Source organism: Ranitomeya imitator, chromosome 4 (genome assembly GCF_032444005.1).
Source record: "Ranitomeya imitator isolate aRanImi1 chromosome 4, aRanImi1.pri, whole genome shotgun sequence".
In the NCBI taxonomy this organism is placed as follows: domain Eukaryota; kingdom Metazoa; phylum Chordata; class Amphibia; order Anura; family Dendrobatidae; genus Ranitomeya; species Ranitomeya imitator.
In genome coordinates this window covers 611104357-611129844 of record NC_091285.1, presented here as the reverse complement: position 1 = coordinate 611129844, position 25488 = coordinate 611104357, and the positions used below count along the sequence as shown (strand labels likewise).

The 25488-nt window shown below is 44.1% G+C and overlaps 1 long non-coding RNA gene across 1 annotated transcript in view; it reads left to right on the top strand.

Moving 5' to 3' along the window:
• Nucleotides 1–25488, top strand: part of LOC138674295 (uncharacterized) — a 151040-nt gene that overhangs the window by 77636 nt on the left and 47916 nt on the right. Inside the window, exon 4 of the long non-coding RNA XR_011320585.1 lies at nt 15540–15615. This is a non-coding gene — a long non-coding RNA (uncharacterized lncRNA). The remainder of the gene's footprint in view (nt 1–15539; nt 15616–25488) is intronic.

Sequence of the window (25488 nt, the reverse complement as noted above, 5' to 3'; positions counted from 1 at the left end):
CGCACGGTAGACACAGGAACACTCAGGTCTTTGGAGATGGACTTGTAGCCTTGAGATTGCTCATGCTTCCTCACAATTTGGTTTCTCAAGTCCTCAGACAGTTCTTTGGTCTTCTTTCTTTTCTCCATGCTCAATGTGGTACACACAAGGACGCAGGACAGAGGTTGAGTCAACTTTAATCCAGGTCAACTGGCTGCATGTGTGATTTAGTTATTGCCAACACCTGTTAGGTGCCACAGGTAAGTTACAGGTGCTGTTAATTACACAAATTAGAGAAGCATCACATGATTTTTCAAACAGTGCCAATACTTTTGTCCACCCCCTTTTTTATGTTTGGTGTAGAATTATATCCAATTTGGCTTTAGGACAATTCTTTTTGTGTTTTTTCATTTAAGACAAATTAAATGAAGATAATAATAACAAAAAATTTGTGTTTGCAATCATTTTCAGGAAGAAACTGAGTATTATCTGACAGAATTGCAGGGGTGTCAATACTTTTGGCCATGACTGTATAGTTTGGGTTTACCCCTCTTTGTTGGTCCAATCCACACCAATACAGCATTGCATGTTGTTGCATCTGGCTTCTTGGATGTGGACCTGCTTAACATTTATTTTTCAATCATTTCTGCAAGGGTTGAATATTGAGGGTAGAAAAGTTTATCATAAGTTAATTATAGTGTTGTACAAAATGAACCTTAAAAGGAAAAGTAGCCATTGCAATGGATGAGGTAGAGTAAGAGAAAAACATATGCAGACGGCATATATCACACATTACTCATTTCCGTCACAGGAGGATTTTATTATAAATTTTTGGACTGTTTTTTAAATAATAAAGAACGTTAAAAGTCTGACAGTGCAGTATGTTATTAAATGGGTTGTAGGTTGCTAATGGTTACCATCCGCTTTTATGGTGAAGTCACTATGACATTACTAAGGGCAGTCCCACACGTCCAGATAATTCCGGTACCGGAAAAATCGGTACCGGAATTATCCGTGTTCATGTGCCCGTGCCTTTCTATGGCACATCAGTGTGGCACACGTGCGGCACACGTGTGCGCCCGTGTGCCCACTGGATACCACACGCACCGTGCAGGAGACAGCGCTAAAGTTTAGCGCTGTCCCCTGCATCGTGCTGAAGCTGCCATTCATATCTTCCCTGCAGCAGCGTTTGCTCTAGAGAAGATATGAATAATCCTTTTTTTTTTCATTTCTCGTGTTTACAATAAAGATCCATGTGCCCACCCCCTTCCCACCCCCTATGCGCCCGCCTGCTGTTCTTAAAATACTCACCCGGCTCCCTCGCTGGCGCTGCTTCCTGTCCTGGCCGCACCTTCTACTGTATGAGCGGTCACGTGGGGCTGCTCATTTACAGTAATGAATATGCGGCTCCACCCCTATGGGAGGTGGAGCCTCATATTCATGACTGTAATCGGCGGCCCCACGTGACAGTGTGGTGACAGTTTCCTCACGTACCGGAGACACTGACTCACGTAGACACATTAAAATAAATGTGTCTCTGCACATATCAGGGTGTTTTCACGGACCGTGTGTCCATTTGCAAAACATGGAGACAAGTCCGTGTTCGTGGGAGCGCATGGATCACATGGACCCATTAAAGTCAATGGGTCTGTGTAAACACGTACCGCACACGGATGCTGTCCGTGTGCCATCCGTGTGCTGTCCGTGTGCGTTTTTCCTGTCATAAGGTTAAAATTGTAAACATTGTTGCAATACACGGACACACGTACAGCACACGTACAGCACACGGACCCTAGAAACGTACTCACGGAAATCACACGGATCCCACACGTTTTCTCCGGTACCGGAATTATCTGGACGTGTGAGACTGGCCTTATAGAGCTTAAAATGGGATACAGCCCTAGCAGCCCTCAGTGTGTTACATATGTCTTCTCAGGGTATTTAAAGGCTTTGAAGTTTTGCGATTTGCTGCAAATTCAATTTTTTGGAAAAACTTGTTAAACATAGCGAATTCATATCTTAAAAGATTCAGTCATTTCTAATAGTTACATATATACCTTATTTTTACATATGATGTTGTCCCTGAACATTATAACTTGCCAAACAATAAGGAATATTCTTTTGTGACTCTTATTCTTCATTTTTGAAATGTTTGTGTGAATACAGAATTTACACAACTGTGCAAACATTTCCTTACAAAACTAAAAAAAAAAAATAAAACCATTTATGTCCTCTTCAAGGCCACTCCACTGTCAAATCATCAACAAAAAGCAGATGGTATCATTTGCATGGTAATATATGGAAATATGCACTTTTTTATTTTACCAAACATGCCTTTGATGAATCAGACAGTGTAATAGTGTTTAGTATATAAATCTTGTGTGGGTAATGGGAAATATGTACTCATGCAAATCCGCACACTATTCACCTCCATGGGAGGATTTGTATGCAGAATTGTAAGTGAACAGTTGCAAATTTGACAAATGTTATTTTGATGAATGGGTGGTATGATTTCTTCCAATTATGTAGGAAATAAATATGAATATATTACATTATATCCTGCATTGTGTAGTCAAGGCCAACATAAAAATGTTCACATCATATGTCATGGCAAGGCCACGTATATTACACATGCCTTTAAATCTACAGGAAACATATTTTATGTATGGAAAATCTTGCCTGCAGGGCATAAAATTAATTTCAATCTGAAAGATTAAAGGGATTGTCTCAAATGCTTATAGCACATATGTATGTCCATGTACAAGATTATAAACTCATCAACATTAAAATATTAACAACAAAAAGGAAATATCATGGAAATCACAGAATGGCTAAAAATATTAAAGGGATTGTCCAGCCTTAGGGTACAAGTCCATGTGACTGCAGACTTATGAACCCTCACAGCATGCACGCTGCGTACTGTGAGGATTCTCCTGTGATAGTACCAGGAGCGGCAAGCACCTGACCATAAGTGATTCTCATACATGTGGTCACATGCCAAGTAGACGTGCAGCTTCGCTCTAGGTAAATGTATTGAGTAAGGCTGGACAAGTCTAGTCGGAATATGGCCTGAAGTATGCATATCGCATACTTGTTGGTCACATGACTGCCTGTTCCCAGCGCCACCATTGGAGAATCCTCACAGCGCAAAGAGGGCGCGATATGGGGATTCAAAAGTATTGAGTCAGTCTATGAGAGTGCAGACTTGTACCCTAAGGCCGGACAACCCATTTAATGATATGCAATCATGGAAAATGGAAACAAAATGTTTCAATACATCTCGATTTGTCAGTATCGACTATGAGCACCACACGCAGACGTACGCATACTTACATGCCTTGGCATGCTTTCAATGAGGCTCTTAACCCCTTCCCTTTACATACAATTTTTGTTTTTGCGCATTTACGTTTTCTTCCCCTTATTCCAAGAACCTTAACTTTTTTATCTGTCCTTTCCCAAAGCCATATCAGGGCTTGTTCTTTGGGGGATGAGTTGTCATTTTGAACTATGCCATTTATTTTTCTAATCCGCTTACTGAAAAAAGGTGGAAACTTCCAAATTTAGTGACATTATGAAAGCAAAATGTAATTCCGTCCTGATATTTAGGCTTTGTTTTTAAGGCATACATTCTATGGTAAAAGTTACTTTTTTATATTTATTTCATATTTTTTTATACTTTTTTTTTTAAAATGTGACATTTTATTTTTTAGTTCCCTTAAGGGAGTTTAACCTGTTGTCGTCCAATCGCGTATACCATATACTGCAATACCACAGTATATAACTCAGTATATAGTGTAAATTTTGATCTCCTCTGAAGCTCTGCAGGCCCCCGACTGCCATGGTAACCCATCGGCACCCAACAATCACAACACAGAGCACCAATGCCATACATTGACAGAAGCATTTAAATGGCTGACAGCTGAGGCTGGAGTTCAACTCCATCCACGTCTGGTAAATTTAGATGCCAGCTATGTAATATAGCCAGTATCTGCCGAATGTGGAGGCAGCTCCTGAGTCTTCTCCACATGTGGTCACTTTCTCAATCACGTACATGTATGTGATACTGTGCTAAGAGATTAGTGATTGTGTGAAGAATGTTCTGGCTGAATGGACTTGGACAGCAAATCATCAAGATCTACTGCTGGCAGCTCCCTTTACAATTACTGATCAATGAACACCCAGATGTGCTCGATGGAAGACAAGTCCGCAGATACTTCAGACCATAGTAGCACATTTATGCCGCCCAGGTTGCTCACAGTAGCACAAGCAACATGTGGCCTAGCATTGTCATATTGAAAAACAGATCATGGAACAATTTGGAGAAATGTGCATCACTGAGGCCGGCGTCACACTAGCGAGTTTTACGGATGTATGAGAGGTGCAGAAAATACGGATTGCACACGGTGTTAAGGACCGGCGGAACACACCAAGTATAGATGGTATGAAACTAGGTGCGTTCGCAGTCCGAGGTCCACCGTGCAGGTAAAGACCCTGCTGCTAGTAAGACGGACTATATGGTGGTACTAAGTATACACACATGGGTTAACTTCACCCTGCGTGAAGGAAGCGATCCTGTTGCGTCACAGGACCGCAGTACCGCACATAGAGCACGAGCAAGAAGTCAGCGAACTCAACCCCTACTCAGGATTGAAGTCCGATTAGACACTTGCTGGCACAACACCGCAACTGGGTGTGTAAGGAAACTAATAAATAGAAAATAAAGGCACGAGAGTGCGTGCTGTGCCGCACTGACGGACGCCACTAACCACCCAGGCTTGGGTAAGCGCAGAGGAAGCGCATGGCGCCGTACTGGCGGACACAGCAACTGGACGCTGTGATGTGTGTTACGTGCAGATGGCTAGTCGGGCGCTAGATAGCTACCATCATCCGCGAGCAGTCAACAACACTAGGGAGGAATATTTAGGAGCTTTCATCCATCGACATACATCCATCTACACACACACATAATATCAAGACAATACTAGCGCATGGCCGTGCGGTCATGCTTAGTTTATATAGTTGCAGCACAGGAAGCTGCTACAGAAGTTTTGCCCTTTCAGGACCTGCCAGGAGGACCAATGGGATGTGCTGCAGTACCTGAGCATGTGACCCTCGATCTCCAACGGGAGATCTTGCCCTGGGCATGCTCAGTGTGTGCAAATAAGGACTTAGTCCCAGAGAAGCTCGTTCGCCGCAGATCAGTGCAGGGTACAACAGGAGAGCCAGAAAAGGCAGCAGTAACCCTCTGCACAGAATCTGTCCCAGCGAGACGCTGGGAGTGACGCCTCCGCTGAGCAGAGCCCACTGCGGCCGAAGCAGAATGGGAGACCGCAGCAGACACGGATCGAGATTCCCCCTGTGCAGCAGAGGAAACTCGACTCCTAACATTACCCCCCCTCCTAGGGCCCCTCCTCCTTGGGCCTCGCTATGTTCGAAGGCAGCAATAAGCTGCGGAGCCCGAATGTGCTCAGCAGGCTCCCAGGACCTATCCTCAGGACCGTAACCCTTCCAGTCCACCAAAAAAAAATGTTTTGCCACGTACCACCTTGCACCCCAAGATAGCGTTCACCTCGAAATCGTCCGTAGACGAACCCGATGTCCCGGCAGATGACTCAGAAAACCGGGACATGTATACGGGCTTAAGGAGGGACACATGAAAGGTGTCGGTGATACCAAGGCGTGGAGGAAGGGCCAGACGGTAGACCACAGGATTAACCTGTTCGAGGACCTTGAAGGGACCCAAGTAGCGAGGAGCAAATTTAGTGGACTCAACTCGCAGCCTGATGTTACGGGCGGAGAGCCACACCAAGTCGCCAGGAGCAAAGGTCGGGGCGGGGCGCCGATGAGCATCGGCGGAGGACCTCATTCTCTCCTTAGAGGCCCGAATGGCATCCTGAGTGTGGTCCCAAATATCCCGTGCCTCCACAGCCCAGTCTGCCACCCTGGAGTCTGCGGAAGACACGGGCATAGGCACAGGTACCCGTGGATGCTGACCATAGTTGAGGAGGAATGGAGTTTGTCCAGTGGAGTCGGCTATGGCGTTGTCCAGTGCAAACTCTGCCCATGATAGCAAGGATGCCCAGTCATCCTGCCTGGCTGAAACAAAATGTCGCAGGTATGTGACCAAGGTCTGGTTGGCCCTCTCTACCAACCCATTCGTCTCGGGATGATAAGCGGAAGAGAGATTCAACTCAATACTGAGAATACGACACAGCTCTCTCCAGAACCGAGACGCAAACTGGGGACCCCGGTCACTGACAATTTTGTCAGGCATACCATGTAGGCGGAAGATGTGCTTAATGAACAACGCAGCCAAGGCCCGTGCAGAAGGTAACCGTGGTAGCGGCACCAAATGCACCATTTTCGAGAAATGATCGGTGATGACCCAAATGATGGTACAGCCGCGAGACTTGGGCAAACCCACGACAAAGTCCATCCCGACCATCTCCCAGGGCCTATCTGCCACCGGCAAGGGATAGAGCAACCCAGCTGGCCTTTGACGCGGAGATTTATTTTTGGCGCAGGAGACACACGCCAGAATATAATCCGTGACATCCCGGACCATATGCGGCCACCAGTACATCCTTGCCAGTAGCTCAGATGTCCTCTTTGTCCCAAAGTGTCCACCCACCCTGGACGAATGAGCCCAAGAGAGAACCTCCGGTCGCAAATTAATGGGCACAAAAGTCTTGCCCGGAGGCACAGACTCCAGCGAAACCGGCGCTACGGTTCTCAGGTTCTCAGAAGGGACAATAAGCCGAGGCTCCTCTTCCTCCTCTTCAGTTGACATAAGGGAGCGAGAGAGAGCGTCAGCACGAATATTCTTCTCCCCGGCGAGAAAATGAAGAGAAAAGTGGAACCGGGAAAAGAACAAGGACCATCTGGCTTGGCGAGAATTTAGCCGCTGGGCTGTTTGTAAGTAGACCAAATTTTTGTGGTCCGTGTAAACCTGGAAGGGAAACCGCGCACCTTCCAGAAGATGTCTCCACCCTGAAAAGGCCAACTTCATTGCTAGCAGCTCCCTATCCCCGATGGAGTAGTTTCTCTCCGCTGGCGAGAAGGTCTTAGAGAAGAAGAAGCATGGATGCTTCCGACCTTGAGCATCCTTCTGATAGAGGACTGCTCCAGCACCAACGGATGAGGCATCCACCTCCATTAGGAACGGCTTATCCACATCGGGACGATGTAAGATGGGAGCGCTAGCAAAGTGGGACTTAATAGAAGTGAAGGCCTTGGAGACCTCTTCCGACCACAATTTAGGATTCGCTCCCTTCTTGGTGAGGGCTACCAAGGGAGCTACCAGAGTTGAGAAGTGGGGAATGAACTGGCGGTAATAGTTAATGAACCCCATAAAGCGCTGCACCGCTTTAAGAGAATGGGGCTCTTGCCAGTCCATCACAGCCTGTAGTTTGGCAGGATCCATAGCCAATCCCTGGGCGGAGATAATATAGACCAGGAACGGTAAAGACTCCTGCTCAAACATACACTTCTCCAACTTAGCGTAAAGAGAGTTTGCCCGTAGGAGGTCGAAGACTCTGCCAACATCTCTCCGGTGGGAGTCAATATCTGGAGAAAAGATGAGAATATCATCCAGATAGACTACAACTGAGGTGGAAAGCATATCCCGGAAGATGTCGTTGACAAAGTCTTGAAAAATGGCTGGGGCATTACAGAACCCGAAGGGCATCACCAGATACTCATAGTGCCCATCTCTGGTGTTAAACGCCGTTTTCCATTCGTCCCCCTCACGGACGCGAATCAAGTTGTAAGCACCCCGCAGATCTAGTTTAGTAAACACTCTAGCTCCCCGAAGCCTATCGAAGAGCTCGGATATCAAGGGCAAAGGATACTTGTTCTTAACGGTGATAGCGTTAAGACCCCTGTAGTCTATGCATGGACGTAGTTCCCCATTCTTCTTCTGCACGAAGAAGAACCCTGCCCCAGCAGGTGACACTGACTTCCTGATAAACCCTCTTGCCAGATTCTCTTGAATGTACTGAGACATGGCCTCCGTCTCCGGGAGAGATAATGGATAAACTCGACCCCGGGGAGGCTCCGAACCAGGCAATAGATCGATAGGACAGTCATAGGGGCGATGGGGCGGAAGGGTCTCCGCCGCCTTTTTGGAGAACACGTCTGCGTAAGACCAATATTGCTTGGGGAGAGAGGATAGATCTGCGGGTACCTCAGTAGTAGCAACCTGAATGCACTCTCGGTGACACCTACCCCCACATGATTCACCCCATCCCAGAATTCTGCCTGAGGACCACTCGATGTGAGGAGAGTGGTACAGTAGCCAAGGTATCCCCAACAGGACCTCATCAATACCCTCAGGAATGATGAGCAGAGAAATAATCTCCTGATGGGATGGCGACATGGACAGAGTAAAAGGGATGGTCTGAGGTGTTATCTGTGCGGGGAGTGTCGACCCATTCACCACTCGTACCGTTACTGGTTGAGGTAGCATAACCAGGGGTATTGCGTGACGTTGGGCGAAGGCAGAAGACATAAAATTGCCCTCCGCCCCAGAATCCACGCAGAGGTCTACCGAGTGGGAGGATGAGCCAAAGGTAATTGTCCCCTTAAAGGACAATTTGGAGGCAAACGTCGCAGTGTCTAGTGCACCTCCACCTACTACCACTAGACGCTGACGTTTCCTCGACCGCTGATGACATCTGGTGGCAAGATGTCCTGACTGTTGGCATACATGGCAACCCTGGAGTGCACGAGCGGTCTGGGACTTAGATCCCGCTCGTGACACCACCTTAGGTTCATGGAACTCAGGAGCCTGGACTGGAGATTCCAAAGGTTTTGGCGAAGGTGGGAGCCAGCCGAAACCTCTGCCTACACTGGGCTCGCTCTAACCTCCGCTTGTGAAAACGGAGGTCAATGCGAGTAGATACTGTTATTAACTCTTCCAGTGTGGCGGGAATCTCCATAGTGGCCAGAGCATCCTTAACGTGGTCAGCCAGCCCCCTCCAAAATATAGGGATAAGGGCTTTATCCGACCACTCCAGCTCAGATGCTAGAGTGCGGAAATGGACGGCAAAAAGGCTGACCAAGGACGAGCCCTGAGTCAGTGCCAACAGTTGGAGCGCCGTATCATGGGTGACACGAGGTCCTAGAAAGACCTGTTTCAGAGTGCTCAGGAATAACGGAGCACTCTGCACCACATGATCGCCACGCTCCCACAGCGGCGTAGCCCACTGCAACGCCCTGTCCGACAATAAGGAAATTATAAAGCCCACCTTAGCCCGCTCTGTAGGGAAACGAGAGGCCAGAAGCTCGAGATGTATTGAGCACTGACTCACGAAACCCCTACAGGACTTACTGTCACCAGAAAATTTCTCTGGTAGCGGGAGGCGAGATAGCGTCGGTACAGGGGCGGCAGTGGACAAGGTAGCTGCAGCCACACTTGCAGCCTGAACAGCGACAGCAGTAACATCCACAGCTGAGGTTGAACGCTCTAGAGCCGCCAACCTTTCCTCAAGCTGCTGGATGTACCGCTGTAGACGCTGATCGTCCGTCATTACTAGCCAGACCTTGGCGCTAGTATCCCTTTACAATTACTGATCAATGAACACCCAGATGTGCTCGATGGAAGACAAGTCCGCAGATACTTCAGACCATAGTAGCACATTTATGCCGCCCAGGTTGCTCACAGTAGCACAAGCAACATGTGGCCTAGCATTGTCATATTGAAAAACAGATCATGGAACAATTTGGAGAAATGTGCATCACTGAGGCCGGCGTCACACTAGCGAGTTTTACGGATGTATGAGAGGTGCAGAAAATACGGATTGCACACGGTGTTAAGGACCGGCGGAACACACCAAGTATAGATGGTATGAAACTAGGTGCGTTCGCAGTCCGAGGTCCACCGTGCAGGTAAAGACCCTGCTGCTAGTAAGACGGACTATATGGTGGTACTAAGTATACACACATGGGTTAACTTCACCCTGCGTGAAGGAAGCGATCCTGTTGCGTCACAGGACCGCAGTACCGCACATAGAGCAAGAGCAAGAAGTCAGCGAACTCAACCCCTACTCAGGATTGAAGTCCGATTAGACACTTGCTGGCACAACACCGCAACTGGGTGTGTAAGGAAACTAATAAATAGAAAATAAAGGCACGAGAGTGCGTGCGGTGCCGCACTGACGGACGCCACTAACCACCCAGGCTTGGGTAAGGAAAGCGCAGAGGAAGCGCACGGCGCCGTACTGGCGGACACAGCAACTGGACGCTGTGATGTGTGTTACGTGCAGATGGCTAGTCGGGCGCTATATAGCTACCATCATCCGCGAGCAGTCAACAACACTAGGGAGGGATATTTAGGAGCTTTCATCCATCGACATACATACATCTACACACACACATTATCAAGACAATACTAGCGCATGGCCATGCGGTCATGCGCAGTTTATATAGTTGCAGCACAGGAAGCTGCTACAGAAGTTTTGCCCTTTCAGGACCTGCCAGGAGGACCAATGGGGTGTGCTGCAGTACCTGAGCATGTGACCCTCGATCTCCAACGGGAGATCTTGCCCTGGGCATGCTCAGTGTGTGCAAATAAGATCAGTGCAGGGTACAACAGGAGAGCCAGAAAAGGCAGCAGTAACCCTCTGCACAGAATCAGTCCCAGCGAGACGCTGGGAGCGATGCCTCCGCTGAGCAGAGCCCACTGCGGCCGAAGCAGAATGGGAGACCGCAGCAGACACGGATCGAGATTCCCCCTGTGCAGCAGAGGAAACTCGACTCCTAACACACGGTACAATGATTCTCTCTGGCCCAGCTCCTATCAGCGGTATTTTACTGATCCGTAATATACGGTATGTTACGGGCGTAGAAAATTGCAGCATGCTGCGTTTGTCAGTGTATTGCGCAAAAAAAAATCGCCAATGAAAGTCTATGGGGGCGAGAAAAATACGGATTACCCACGGACCAACAGTGTGACTTGCGAGAAATACGCAGCGATGTTCTATAGAAAAGCCGGTAATTCAGTGCGGTGTACAGTAAAATCACACTGACCGGTTAGAATAGAATAGAATAGCTAAAATAAATGTCTACAGATAGTATAGGGGTATACAGTTAGGTCCATATATATTTGGACAGAGACAACATTTTTCTAATTTTGGTTATAGACATTACCACAATGGATTTTAAACAAAACAATTCAGATGCAGTTGAAGTTCAGATTTCAGCTTTCATTTGAGGGTATCCACTTTAAAATTGGATGAAGGGTTTAGAATTTTCAGCTCCTTAACATGTGCCACCCTGTTTTTAAAGGGACCAAAAGTAATTGGACAGATTCAATAATTTTAAATAAAATTTTCATTTTTAGTACTTGGTGGAAAACCCTTTGTTGGCAATGACTGCCTGAAGTCTTGAACTCATGGACATCACCAGACGCTGTGTTTCCCCCTTTTTGATGCTCTGCCAGGTGTTCACTGCGGTGGTTTTCAGTTGTTGTTTTTTTGTGGGCCTTTCTGTCTGAAGTTTTGTCTTTAACAAGTGAAATGCATGCTCAATGGGGTTGAGATCAGGTGACTGACTTGGCCATTCAAGAATATTCCACTTCTTTGCTTTAATAAACTCCTGGGTTGCTTTGGCTTTATGTTTTGGGTCATTGTCCATCTGTAGTTTGAAACGATGAACAATCCATTTTGCTGCATTTGGCTGGATCTGAGCACACAGTATGGCGGCTCTGAATACCTCAGAATTCATTCGGCTGCTTCTGTCCTGTGTCACATCATCAATAAACACTAGTGACCCAGTGCCACTGGCAGCCATGCATGCCCAAGCCATCACACTGCCTCCGCCGGGTTTTACAGATGATGTGGTATGCTTTGCATCATGAGCTGTACCACGCCTTCATCATACTTTTGTCTTTCCATCACTCTGGTAGAAGTTGATCTTGGTTTCATCTGTCCAAAGAATGTTCTTCCAGAACTGTGCTGGCTTTTTAAGATGTTTTTTTAGCAAAGTCCAGTCTAGCCTTTTTATTCTTGATGCTTATGAGTGGCTTGCACCGTGCAGTGAACCCTCTGTATTTACTTTCATGCAGTCTTCTCTTTATGGTAGATTTGGATATTGATACGCCGACCTCCTGGAGAGTGTTGGTCACTTGGCTGGCTGTTGTGAAGGGGTTTCTCTTCACCATGGAGATTATTCTGCGATCATCCACCGCTGTTGTCTTCCGTGGGCGCCCAGGTCTTTTTGCATTGATGAGTTCACCAGTGCTTTCTTTCTTTCTCAGGATGTACCAAACTGTAGATTTTGCCACTCCTAATATTGTAGCAATTTCTCGGATGGGTTTTTTCTGTTTTCGCAACTTAAGGATGGCTTGTTTCACCTGCATGAAAAGCTCCTTTGACCGCATGTTTACTTCACAGCAAAACCTTCCAAATGAAAGCACCACACCTCAAATCAACTCCAGGCCATTTATCAGCTTAATTGAGAATGACATAACGAAGGGATTGCCCACACCTGTCCATGAAATAGCCTTGGAGTCTATTGTCCAATTACTTTTGGTCCCTTTAAAAACAGGGTGGCACATGTTAAGGAGCTGAAACTCCTAAACCCTTCATCCAATTTTAATGTGGATACCCTCAAATGAAAGCTGAAAGTCTGAACTTCAACTGCATCTGAATTGTTTTGTTTAAAATTCATTGTGATAATGTCTATAACCAAAATTAGAAAAATGTTGTCTCTGTCCAAATATATATGGACCTAACTGTATATATATGAATATATATATATACATATATATATATATATATATATGTCAGTGAGACACATTTATATATATATATATATATATATATTAATATTTCATACAGCGCTAGATAGCAGAAAAGCCGGTAATTCAATTGCCAGCTGTTCATTGTTGCCGCAGCGCCTCTACAGGGTAAATGAATCTTTACACGTTGCCGGTTCATATCAATCAGATGTCTGTGTGATGCATAATGCAGGACAGAATAGGTCCTTCCGAGTGACTGGCACTCCTTGTAACCGCTTTCTATGTATCCTAGATAACAGAACCCTTAAAAGTCTATTTTAATTCTAAATTAGGGTATTTGTGAACTGATTTTCTAAACTACACAACCCTTTGAATTCTAATGAGATCCATAGTCACTTTGCAGTATGAACTCCGAGATATGAGTTACACCAAGTGTCAATTCCAGCTCTGCTGCATCTATAAATTTATAAGCAAGCTCTTTGGTTGTCAAAGGATAAGCACAGCGTGATTCTGACTGAGTCAAGATAGAAGCGCTCGTAGCCTCTTCCCATGCAGTATAAGCTGTGATCAGAACAAACAGAGCAGCATTTTGCAGCTATGTTATCTTTTTTACTAATATTGAATGTTTCTCCGTCCCGAAACATCATGCACCTTTTATACTTGGGTAATGTTTTGAACAAGCTCAATGGGAGACTTGTACCGGCAGGGATGTGGTTTCTAAATGAGGAAATGAAGACAAGAGGCTGAAAAGATTTCAGACCTATCATTGTATCACAGCATGGCAGTACCTGGCAGCAGCCTGCATATAAACTATGCCTGCTATCTGGTCTGGTTAAAATCGAAAAATGGAAGATGCTCCGGAAAAAAGCTTTTACTGTAGAAGTAATTGTTTAATGCAAATCTGAGGGTAAGGAGATTCTGTCGTTCCCTGGCGCCATCCCGTAATCTTTGCCGGTGTACGGAGTCAGAGCTGGGAGATCTTATCACTTAATTCGATGTTTCGTGATAACTAGGACCCATTCGTTCCCGATTATTGGCTAGTCAAAACCTGCCGGTAATCCCCAGACAAACAAACAAAATATACGGTTCGGTGAGATGATTTCAAAGCTAGCTTTCAAGTCATTGTTTATGGCAGCCCATCATCCTGTGTAAATGGGTGACGTGCTGCCGAGAACATGATGTTCTATGAGCACAGAATGATCATACTAACAATTGTGATCAGCAAGCCTAAACAGGCAACTAAATGACCCCCAAATGGTCAACCACAGCCATTAAACGACCACCGACCAGCTTGCATCTAGGCGATTGGTGGTCGTTGAAAAACCGTGGTCATCGGGGCTAAATGGGTCCCTATCAAGGTACATTATATATAACCATACAAACCTTTTTTTTGTTTCTTTATTGCTCATTCTTTCTATTACTTATGATTGTGTTATTCAACTTGTTCTCCAGGAATTTCTTTTTAATGATGATCTTAAATTTTGTGTCTGAGATTTTTCGCAATTTACTTAGACAATGTCTTCTCCACGAATCCCCCAAATTCAGAAGTGGGTCACCTGAAACCAGTTTCTCTCTCATATTTTATGCCAAGACCACAGACCATACTGTACATCCAGCATGTGATATTGGCTACTTGGAATCCAATTTTCCAGTTCCCAATATGTGTTGTCTTCACAGTGTTCACATTTCAGGAGATCTGACCACTTCTTTCTCCAAATACCAATGGAAACCTTTATAGCACTACAGTAATTGAAGGTACTGCGCCAAAAAGGCATTTCTATTTTCAATTCAAATATTCTGATATTTATTAGCAGTGCAATAATTATTATAGGATTCCACAGACTATGGATTCTACAATGCATCGCGTAGAAAACCCTTCATCAGGCTGAGGACTTGTAATAGAAGTAGACATTAGTTTGCCATTATAGCACCACTCCATGGTTCTTTTTATTCCACCACTGGTGTTGTGCCACTAATGTAAGTTCTCTGACCCTAGTCTTATATTTATCAACCACCATGTTCAGCTCCCCCAGCATGGCTTCGGTTCCAAGCCACCATCTTGTGAATGCAAATCAGAAATAACTGTGGCAAGTTCTCAATATAAGTCTATGTGAGCGTCGCTCTGACCTCGTTCTGACTCTCATAGACATCTCAACCTGTTTGCTCTTTTATGTTTTCAGCCAAGATGACATGCCATACATTGCATCCATCTTGTGATATTGACAGCTTGGGACCCAATCTCTCAGTTCGGTCAGCTGAGTTCCCAATGTGTAATGTTTTCAGAGAGTGTATGTTGTAGGAGAGCTGAGTAGGATGTTGCTCTTCCAGGATACAATCTTTCCTGCCTGAAATATACTACCCATGGATGTGACATTAGATTTTATCTCACATACGTGGGCTATAACAGTATTATCACATCACCACCTGGACCTGCTCCTGCTTCTGTCAACAGGAGCTGCCATATGTATTTTGTGAGGAGCACTGATAATGGAGGAGAAATGGGGACCAGGAGCTCTGGTGGCACAAGATTTGTCTAGCTACAGAGCGAAATTTTGCTGGATCTGTAGTGCCATCCAGTCTGGCTTGATAGGTGTGTGTTCTGTCCTGCAGAAGTAATGACTCCTTGCTGTGGACAATAAGACAGCACCACACTCTATTAAAATTCCCATCTTACTGCTTGAAGTTGCCAGTTATAGTTTTACTAGCTCTGGTTCAGTCCTGTTTTTCAGCTTTTGCTTATTCTATTTAATTTTTTTTTACCTCAACCCATGTTTTGACTATCCTTTAGTCTGACAATTATGCTCCTGTCTCTTCTCTCCAGATTCTGATCTAGCAACCAGATTATTTCTACCTCTGCTCAACTACCGCCACCAAGGACTCAACCCAGGGACCCCTATGTAAGTCCAAATGCCTGTACTAAGACCTGATAGTAACTTATGTAAAGCCTCTCCGCGGTAGTGCTATTTAAAACTGCAAAGCGACCTTGGACAGAGTGTGTTACAAGTATAAGTCAATGCTAAGACGTGTAGAAATCAGAATATTGTTTGAGCTGAGAGGTCTATTGGGAAGGGCTAAACGGCAGTGGTGAATGGCCACAGTGCATTACTGTAAATGTAATTTGGTGGTCACTGACACACCCACAGACCAGAAGCTCAATTTTACACACCCGTTAATTTTTTTTTTGTTAAACAGATAATTAATATTTTTTAGCTGTGAGCATTATCATTTATTACTTGTCCATGAGTGATAATTCATTGTCTCATATCATAGGATTTACTACTCTGCCTTCCTTTTCTTAGTTTTCTCTACGCCTTTTTTCCCATAGTGCCACCTATTTGCTTTTGCTGTATACCATCCTAAGCACTGGCACATTATGAAGCAGATTCCGCAGAATAAACCTATTTGGATACACAGAGCTATGGCATAGGTGAAGCTCTGCTCCCAGCAGGAATTCAGACACACAGCAGTTTATATGAAATGAAAACCTCTTAGCAGGTGATAAATCCTCTGTACAATCCATTTCAAAACTGATCATCTCACTAATATCACTGAAGCTATGAAAAACATTTATTGGACAAACGGTGATGTGCACAGTTGAAAATAGCAATGCATCACAATGATAAGTAGCGTACATAACATTTACATTGGTGGGATAATGGAAAATAACAGAATTTTTTTCCTTCCTTGCAATAAGCATAATCTCTTTTCTGTGTAGCACAAACATATAAAGCCTCCGGTTGTTTTTATCACACTCCCAATTCTTTTGGCTAGCAAAGAATTATAATTTAACTAAACAAAATGAGAGTAAATAAATAGATATCTAGGGCCTTGCAAAAATATTCAAACCTGATAATGCAACAAATTTCATTTTCTTTCAAGTATTTGTACTTTAAACCAATAGTAAAGATGGGCAAATCTTTTACATTGCAAAGTCACCCACTGGGCCTAAACGTTGATTTGTGGCAAATTATTTCACACAAATCTCAAAACTGGAAAGCTTGTAATTATCCAGAAAATACAAGTAGGAGAGAAGAGACAGAACCTTGCTGACCATAAGAACTTATACTCTACAGACGAAAGAGAGAACCTTGCTAACCATAAGAACTTATACTCTACAGACGAGAGAGAGGACAATGCTGACCATAAGACCTTACACTGTACAGACGAGAAAGAGGACAATGCTGACCATAAGACCTTACACTCTACAGACGAGAGAGAGGACAATGCTGACCATTAGAACTTATACTCTACAGACGAGAGAGAGAACCTTGCTGACCATAAGACCTTGTGCAGTGCCCCAGAGATCTGGTCGTTGCAGTATGACACTCTGCCGCTAAGGGGGGTGATGGTACGTCTGATGGCACTAAAGGAGTTCTGACCAGGTATCACAAACACACATGACACTTCACACTCCGGCCACCAGGGGGAGTGGTTCTATCTAGTAGGCCACTCTTCACGCTCTGGTAAAACTGGGGGTTGGACAGGAAGTTAGACAGAAAGAGCCCGGGAGAGGACCTGTCAGGGGTGGGATCCTGACAGCGGTCTAGAAAGAGAACAGATCATTACGGAGCCGTGCCTGCACTACCTTGCGGTGGTATTCTAAGAAAGGACACGAAGCGAAGTTGATTGTGGAGAAGTGAGAAGCGGGATCACAGTGTAAAGGAGATAGAGCCAGTGGGAGTCATGCCGTGAGACCGAGGCAACATCCTTCTGAGGCGCATAGCGGTGGCCGGAGCACCGAGAAAGTAAGAGACTTTACGCATTACTTCAACACGGCAGGACAGTTAATTATAGGTTGGCTGTCTCACCTAAATCACCTAAGCAGACAAGGGAGGCAACTGTGGGAGAGGGGCGTCTCTAGGGTCCCAGAATAACTCCAGGCCTACCCGTCATACGGGTGCGTCCTAACCATATCATCTGGGGGATGAAGAGAGAGAGAAAGAACAACAAACACAGACACAACAGTTGTGAGGACTATCCCGTGGTGCTCAGCAGGGAAGGACTACAACACACAGGCGCTAGTGGGTAGGCACTGATTTCCACCTGCAAAGGAAACTCTGGATGTGCTTTCGGACCGGCCGGTCTCAGCCAGCCCTGTTAGCAGTGCTCTGGATTGCGGATCCCGAAGTCTTCAGTAAAAAGGTAAAGAGACTGCAACCCTGTGTCCTTGTTATTCATCGCGCCTCGCACCACGCATCACACCATCACCTTTCATTGGGCGCCCCTTAGCAGGGTCACAGACCGGGTCTAGCCACCGTGACGACCCCAATACAGAGACTGAGGGGCCCGGTATCGAGAACTCATGGCCCTGTGTCTGGGGGCGCTTCACTTACACTCTACAGATGAGAGAGAGGACAATGCTGACCATAAGAACTTACACTCTACAGGAGAGAGAGAGGATTCTTTGATATAAGAGCTTACACTCTACTGGAGACAGAGAGAACTCTGCCGACCTTAAGAGTTTAAACTATACAGGTGAAAGAAACGTACTCAGTGGCTCTGGAGATGGAAAACAAATACAATAAGTAAATTTGACATACAAACTGTGCTCCACTTGGAACGACGGAGCTCTGATGGTCCAGACACTGACCAACACTGTTCGAGGTATGATAATCCATAAAAAGTCATATCTGCAGGGTATTATGGGCAGGGCAGTGCAAGTACTCAAAATTACTTTAGGGCACTATATGATGTTTCAGCATTGTAGCGAATGGCGTCGGGCAATTTTTTTTGTTGTAAACTATGAGTTGAATATTAAAATGTTAGAATTCGCCTGAAACTGTGAATTTGAGGAACTTCGACTCAAACCTGATCATCCGCAGTTTAATCCATTATTCTCTACTGTCCACTGCAGATAGCATCTAAAATGGGCACATGAGCATCATGAAGTAACTAAATAAGGTGGCCTAATAAATCATAACATAGTAACATAGTAACATAGTTAGTAAGGCCGAAAAAAGACATTTGTCCATCCAGTTCAGCCTATATTCCATCATAATAAATCCCCAGATCTACGTCCTTCTACAGAACCTAATAATTGTATGATACAATATTGTTCTGCTCCAGGAAGACATCCAGGCCTCTCTTGAACCCCTCGACTGAGTTCGCCATCACCACCTCCTCAGGCAAGCAATTCCAGATTCTTACTGCCCTAACAGTAAAGAATCCTCTTCTATGTTGGTGGAAAAACCTTCTCTCCTCCAGACGCAAAGAATGCCCCCTTGTGCCCGTCACCTTCCTTGGTATAAACAGATCCTCAGCGAGATATTTGTATTGTCCCCTTATATACTTATACATGGTTATTAGATCGCCTCTCAGTCGCCTTTTTTCTAGACTAAATAATCCTAATTTCGCTAATCTATCTGGGTATTGTAGTTCTCCCATCCCCTTTATTAATTTTGTTGCCCTCCTTTGTACTCTCTCTAGTTCCATTATATCCTTCCTGAGCACCGGTGCCCAAAACTGGACACAGTACTCCATGTGCGGTCTAACTAGGGATTTGTACAGAGGCAGTATAATGCTCTCATCATGTGCATCCAGACCTCTTTTAATGCACCCCATGATCCTGTTTGCCTTGGCAGCTGCTGCCTGGCACTGGCTGCTCCAGGTAAGTTTATCATTAACTAGGATCCCCAAGTCCTTCTCCCTGTCAGATTTACCCAGTAGTTTCCCGTTCAGTATGTAATGGTGACATTGATTCCTTCTTCCCATGTGTATAACCTTACATTTATCATTGTTAAACCTCATCTGCCACGTTTCAGCCCAAGTTTCCAACTTATCCAGATCCATCTGTAGCAGAATACTATCTTCTCTTGTATTAACTGCTTTACATAGTTTTGTATCATCTGCAAATATCGATATTTTACTGTGTAAACCTTCTACCAGATCATTAATGAATATGTTGAAGAGAACAGGTCCCAATACCGACCCCTGCGGTACCCCACTGGTCACAGCGACCCAGTTAGAGACTATACCATTTATAACCACCCTCTGCTTTCTATCACTAAGCCAGTTACTAATCCATTTACACACATTTTTCCCCAGACCAAGCATTCTCATTTTGTGTACCAACCTCTTGTGCGGCACGGTATCGAACGCTTTGGAAAAATCGAGATATACCACGTCCAATGACTCACAGTGGTCCAGCCTATAGCTTACCTCTTCATAAAAACTGATTAGATTGGTTTGACAGGAGCGATTTCTCATAAACCCATGCTGATATGGAGTTAAACAGTTATTCTCATTGAGATAATCCAGAATAACATCCCTCAGAAACCCTTCAAATATTTTACCAACAATAGAGGTTAGACTTACTGGCCTATAATTTCCAGGTTCACTTTTAGAGCCTTTTTTGAATATTGGCACCACATTTGCTATGCGCCAGTCCTGCGGAACAGACCCCGTTGCTATATAGTCCCTAAAAATAAGAAATAATGGTTTATCTATTACATTACTTAGTTCTCTTAGTACTCGTGGGTGTATGCCATCCGGACCCGGAGATTTATCTATTTTAATCTTATTTAGCCGGTTTCGCACCTCTTCTTGGGTTAGATTGGTGACCCTTAATATAGGGTTTTCATTGTTTCTTGGGATTTCACCTAGCATTTCATTTTCCACCGTGAATACCGGGGAGAAGAAGGTGTTTAATATGTTAGCTTTTTCCTCGTCATCTACAACCATTCTTTCCTCACTATTTTTTAAGGGGCCTACATTTTCAGTTTTTATTCTTTTACTATTGATATAGTTGAAGAACAGTTTGGGATTAGTTTTACTCTCCTTAGCAATGTGCTTCTGTTTCCTTTTTGGCAGCTTTAATTAGTTTTTTAGATAAAGTATTTTTCTCCCTATAGTTTTTTAGAGCTTCAATGGTGCCATCCTGCTTTAGTAGTGCAAATGCTTTCTTTTTACTGTTAATTGCCTGTCTTACTTCTTTGTTTAGCCACATTGGGTTTTTCCTATTTCTAGTCCTTTTATTCCCACAAGGTATAAACCGCTTACAGTGCCTATTTAGGATGTTCTTAAACATTTCCCATTTATTATCTGTATTCTTATTTCTGAGGATATTGTCCCAGTCTACCAGATTAAGGGCATCTCTAAGCTGGTCAAACTTTGCCTTCCTAAAGTTCAGTGTTTTTGTGACTCCCTAACAAGTCCCCCTAGTGAAAGACAGGTGAAACTGTACAATATTGTGGTCGCTATTTCCTAGATGCCCGACCACCTGCAGATTTGTTATTCTGTCAGGTCTATTAGATAGTATTAGGTCTAAAAGTGCTGCTCCTCTGGTTGGATTCTGCACCAATTGTGAAAGATAATTTTTCTTGGTTATAAGCAGAAACCTGTTGCCTTTATGGGTTTCACAGGTTTCTGTTTCCCAGTTAATGTCCGGGTAGTTAAAGTCCCCCATAACCAGGACCTCATTATGGGTTGCAGCTTCATCTATCTGCTTTAGAAGTAGACTTTCCATGGTTTCTGTTATATTTGGGGGTTTGTAACAGACCCCAATGAGAATTTTGTTACCATTTTTTCCATGAATTTCGACCCACATGGACTCGACATCGTCATTCCCTTCGCTAATATCCTCCCTTAAAGTGGACTTTAGACAAGACTTTACATAGAGACAAACCCCTCCTCCTCTCCGATTTTTACGATCCTTTCTAAACAGACTGTAACCCTGTAAGTTAACTGCCCAGTCATAGCTTTCATCTAACCATGTCTCGGTTATTCCCACTATGTCAAAGTTACCTGTAGATATTTCTGCTTCTAGTTCTTCCATCTTGTTTGTCAGGCTTCTGGCGTTTGCGAGCATACAGTTTAGAGGATTTTGTTTTGTTCCAATCTCCTCGCTGTGGATTGTTTTAGAAATGTTCTTACCTCCCTTCTGAGTATGTTTTCCTGGGTCTTCTTTGTTCGAGTCTAATGTTTTTCTTCCCGTCCCCTCTTTTTCTAGTTTAACGCCCTCCTGATGAGTGTAGCGAGTCTTCTGGTGAATGTGTGTTTCCCAGGTTTGTTGAGGTGTAGTCCGTCTCTGGCGAGGAGTCCATCGTACAAGTAATTCACACCGTGGTCCAGGAATCCGAATCCTTGTTGTCTGCACCATCGTCTTAGCCAGTTGTTCGCATCAAGGATCCTGTTCCATCTCCTGGTGCCATGCCCATCTACTGGAAGGATAGAAGAAAAAACTACCTGTGCATCCATCCAGTTCCTTTACTTTCTTCCCCAACTCTTCAAAGTCCTTGCAGATTGTCGGTAGGTCCTTCCTTGCCGTGTCATTGGTGCCAACATGTATCAGAAGGAATGGGTGGACGTCCTTGGAGCTGAAGAGCTTTGGTATCCTATCGGTCACATCCTTGATCATCGCACCTGGAAGGCAGCATACTTCTCTTGCGGTTATGTCCGGTCTGCAGATGGCTGCTTCTGTGCCTCTCAGTAGTGAGTCTCCCACCACCACCACTCTTCGTTGCTTCTTGGCTGTACTTTTTGCTGTCACTTGTTGCTGTGTGCCCTTTTCTTTTTTGCTTGCTGGTATTGCTTCATCCTTAGGTGTGCCATCTTCATCCTCTACAAAGATTTGATATCGGTTCTTCAGTTGTGTGGTTGGTGATTTCTCCATGGTCTTCTTGCTTCTTTTGGTCACATGCTTCCACTCATCTGCTTTTGGAGGTTCTCTGACACTTTTTTCACCTTCTGTGACCAGTAGAGATGCTTCTGTTCTGTCTAGGAAGTCTGCATTCTCTTTGATGAGTTTCAAAGTTGCTATTCTTTCTTCCAGACCCCGCACCTTTTCTTCTAAAATGGCCACTAGTCTACACTTCTGAGAGGTGAAATTCGATTCTTCTTCTGGTCGATCTGTGAACATGTAGCACATGCTGCAGCTCACCATGTAGGTTGTTACATCTGCCATGTTGCTCCTAGATCCTGCTGACTTGCTGTGTGTTTTCCTTCTTGTGTAATCTACTCAGCCAAGCTTTCTTGCAATAAAGTCCTACAGGCAAAAATTCCGGCGCGCTGTTTGGTGATGCTTTCCAAGCAGCTGGTCACGGCTATACCCAACGATCTTCTAGCTGAGGGAGACTCTTCGCTTTTCCCAGAAGGCACCTGGAATATGCAAATTATCCTCCTCAAGCTTGAATCCCTGGTTTGGTGATGCTTTCCAAGCAGCTGGTCCCGGCTGTACCCAACGATCTTCTAGCTGAGGGAGACTCTTCGCTTTTCCCAGAAGGCACCTGGAATATGCAAATTATCCTCCTCAAGCTTGAATCATTTCTTCACATCACTTATTTGTGGAAGAAAAGGCACCAGGATGTACTATGAGAAGAAGACAAGCCAGCAAAGGCAGTGTGATGCGCTGGGCAATGTTCTGCTGGTAAATCATGGGTCCTGACATTCATGACATTCATGTGGAGGTTATAATAAAACATACTGTCTATTTAAACATTGTTGCAGACCCTGGACACCTATTCATAACAACTGTATTCACTATTGGCTATGGCCTATTTCGGTAGTATAATGTGCCATGGTGGAACATGATGAAAAGTCCAAAGTGTTAAGTTAGCCCATTACATGTCTTTTAGGATCTAATGGTAACATCTTGGTGCTAGAACATAGGGCACCTTAAGAGGTTAGTACTGTTTTAGCAGCAAAAGGAGAATACAATGTGTTCACATTTCTGTAAAAGCTAGATTACAAAGCCGTAAGAACCTATCTCCAGATAGGAATTCCAGTCAGAGAGCAAACGGCTTTCGAAACATTAATAACCCAACATAAACAATGAAAAATGTCTTGGCTAAATTATACCAGTTACTCTTAATTGACTCGATCCCTGCTAAGAGGGCCTATATTGCACTTTGGGAAAAGGAACTGGGTATCAGACTACAAGATTGGGAGGTGGACCACATCTATAAAAATTCCTACGGTCCATCTGGCTGTGTGAAAGTCCAAGAAAACTCATACAAGAGAGTTACTAGATGGTATACCACTCCAATAGCTACACAGCTATGGTATCCTAGCATTCCTCCAACTTGTTGGAGATGCTCAATGGAAATAGGAACGTTCCTGCATATGTGGTGATGATGCGATAAAATCCAGACATTCTGGAAAAGTATATTGAAAATTACATCTAAAATATGTAAGCTTTCCAATTCCCCGCCACCGAAACTCATCTTTCTAAACTGGTCTGGTGATATCTTACAATCCAAATATAAATCCTTTCTAATGTTCCTAAATTATTCATCCCTTTACATTGGATGTCCCAAAACTGTCCGACCTTGACAGACTGGATACATAAGGTTGACCAGTTATATTATGTTGAGGAAATAACAGCTTTAAACCATTTCACACAAGTGAAATTTTCGGAAACCTGTTCTCCATGGAAATTATTTAGAAATAATGATTAATGCCTAAAGCTGATGAGTCAACAGACAAAATTATAAAACAATTGATGTTTAAGTTTATACACAAAAGAAAGTAGTCCCTCCCTTTCCTGGGAATAGGGGCTCACATACAAGTCTCATGAAACGAAAGGATGTCATTGCCGGGAAAAAACATTCGTCCTCCTAATGAAGTACTCCGACACCCCCTTTCCCTACCCCCTTCTATCTTTTGTACCTTTTTCTACCTATTCTACCTTTATAATAATGTTTTTACGTATATACAGACATGTCATCCTTTCTGATGGAGAATGTATAAATTCATAGTGCTTACAGAGAAGAAAACATAATAATCGTTGAAGCGATGACAATCAGTAAAAATTTATTGTTCCTTTTTTGTTTCTCCTGACTAATCCTCACATACTGAGAAATGAAACTCTGAAGGATGACGATGTTAGACTCTGAAATTAGATATATACCTCTGTCTGTAATTTGTTTTCTTTATGTTAAAATCCAATAAAAAATGTTTTAAAAAAAGCTAGATTACACCAATATGGCCACCACTCGGCTAGCCCAAGATTTATAACCTGTTTTCTCACAATCCTGAGTCCACCTAAGGACATGTTCTCCAAATTACCATGGCATGGGTTTCAGCATTTTCCCCACTGTCAATTGGTCCATGAATTTCAGCATGACAACACTGGTAGGAACAATCAATTGCTCCCTTCCTCATTACTTTTGAGCATTGTTATAATATAAACTCTGTTTCCTGAATTCCATCCACTATACTCACCTGCTTAAATGTAAAATCCATGTCACAGGACATGTAAGCCCAATATGAAATGGTAGGGATATCCAGCCATTTATTGGATAAGAAATTGCAAGACATTTTTATTGTAGAATTGATTAAAACAGAACATTCACAACAGCAAAGAAAAAAAAAATAATCCTACACATTTCCTTCATGAGTATGGACTGAAGTTCAGTTCGAAACATTTAGGGAGAATGTTTCTAGGTTACTGAGAATGTCCTGTTGTATTCAATTCTACAAGAACAAATTGATGAAATTACCTTTCCCTATTGCTACCACTGAGCAGAAGTGGTTTTTCATCTGAGTTGAGGATTCCCTGGCTACTTCAACGAGAGGTGAGCGCACTTGTTCAGAAAACCTTTGCCAATCTCAAAGTCAGCACGAACATAGCACATTTGGATTCGTGTTCGGATTCCAGAGCAGTTTCCTCAGAATCGGCAATATTCTGCCAAAGTTCGGTAAATGATTGAGTTTCCACTAAGGTACTCAGCGGCTCAAATCAACGATAACATTACTGCTGGTAAGATCATTACGGTCAGAGTACTGCAGGGTCACGCTGTCAGATGTCAGCGTGACCCCGCAGCTGTGACTGT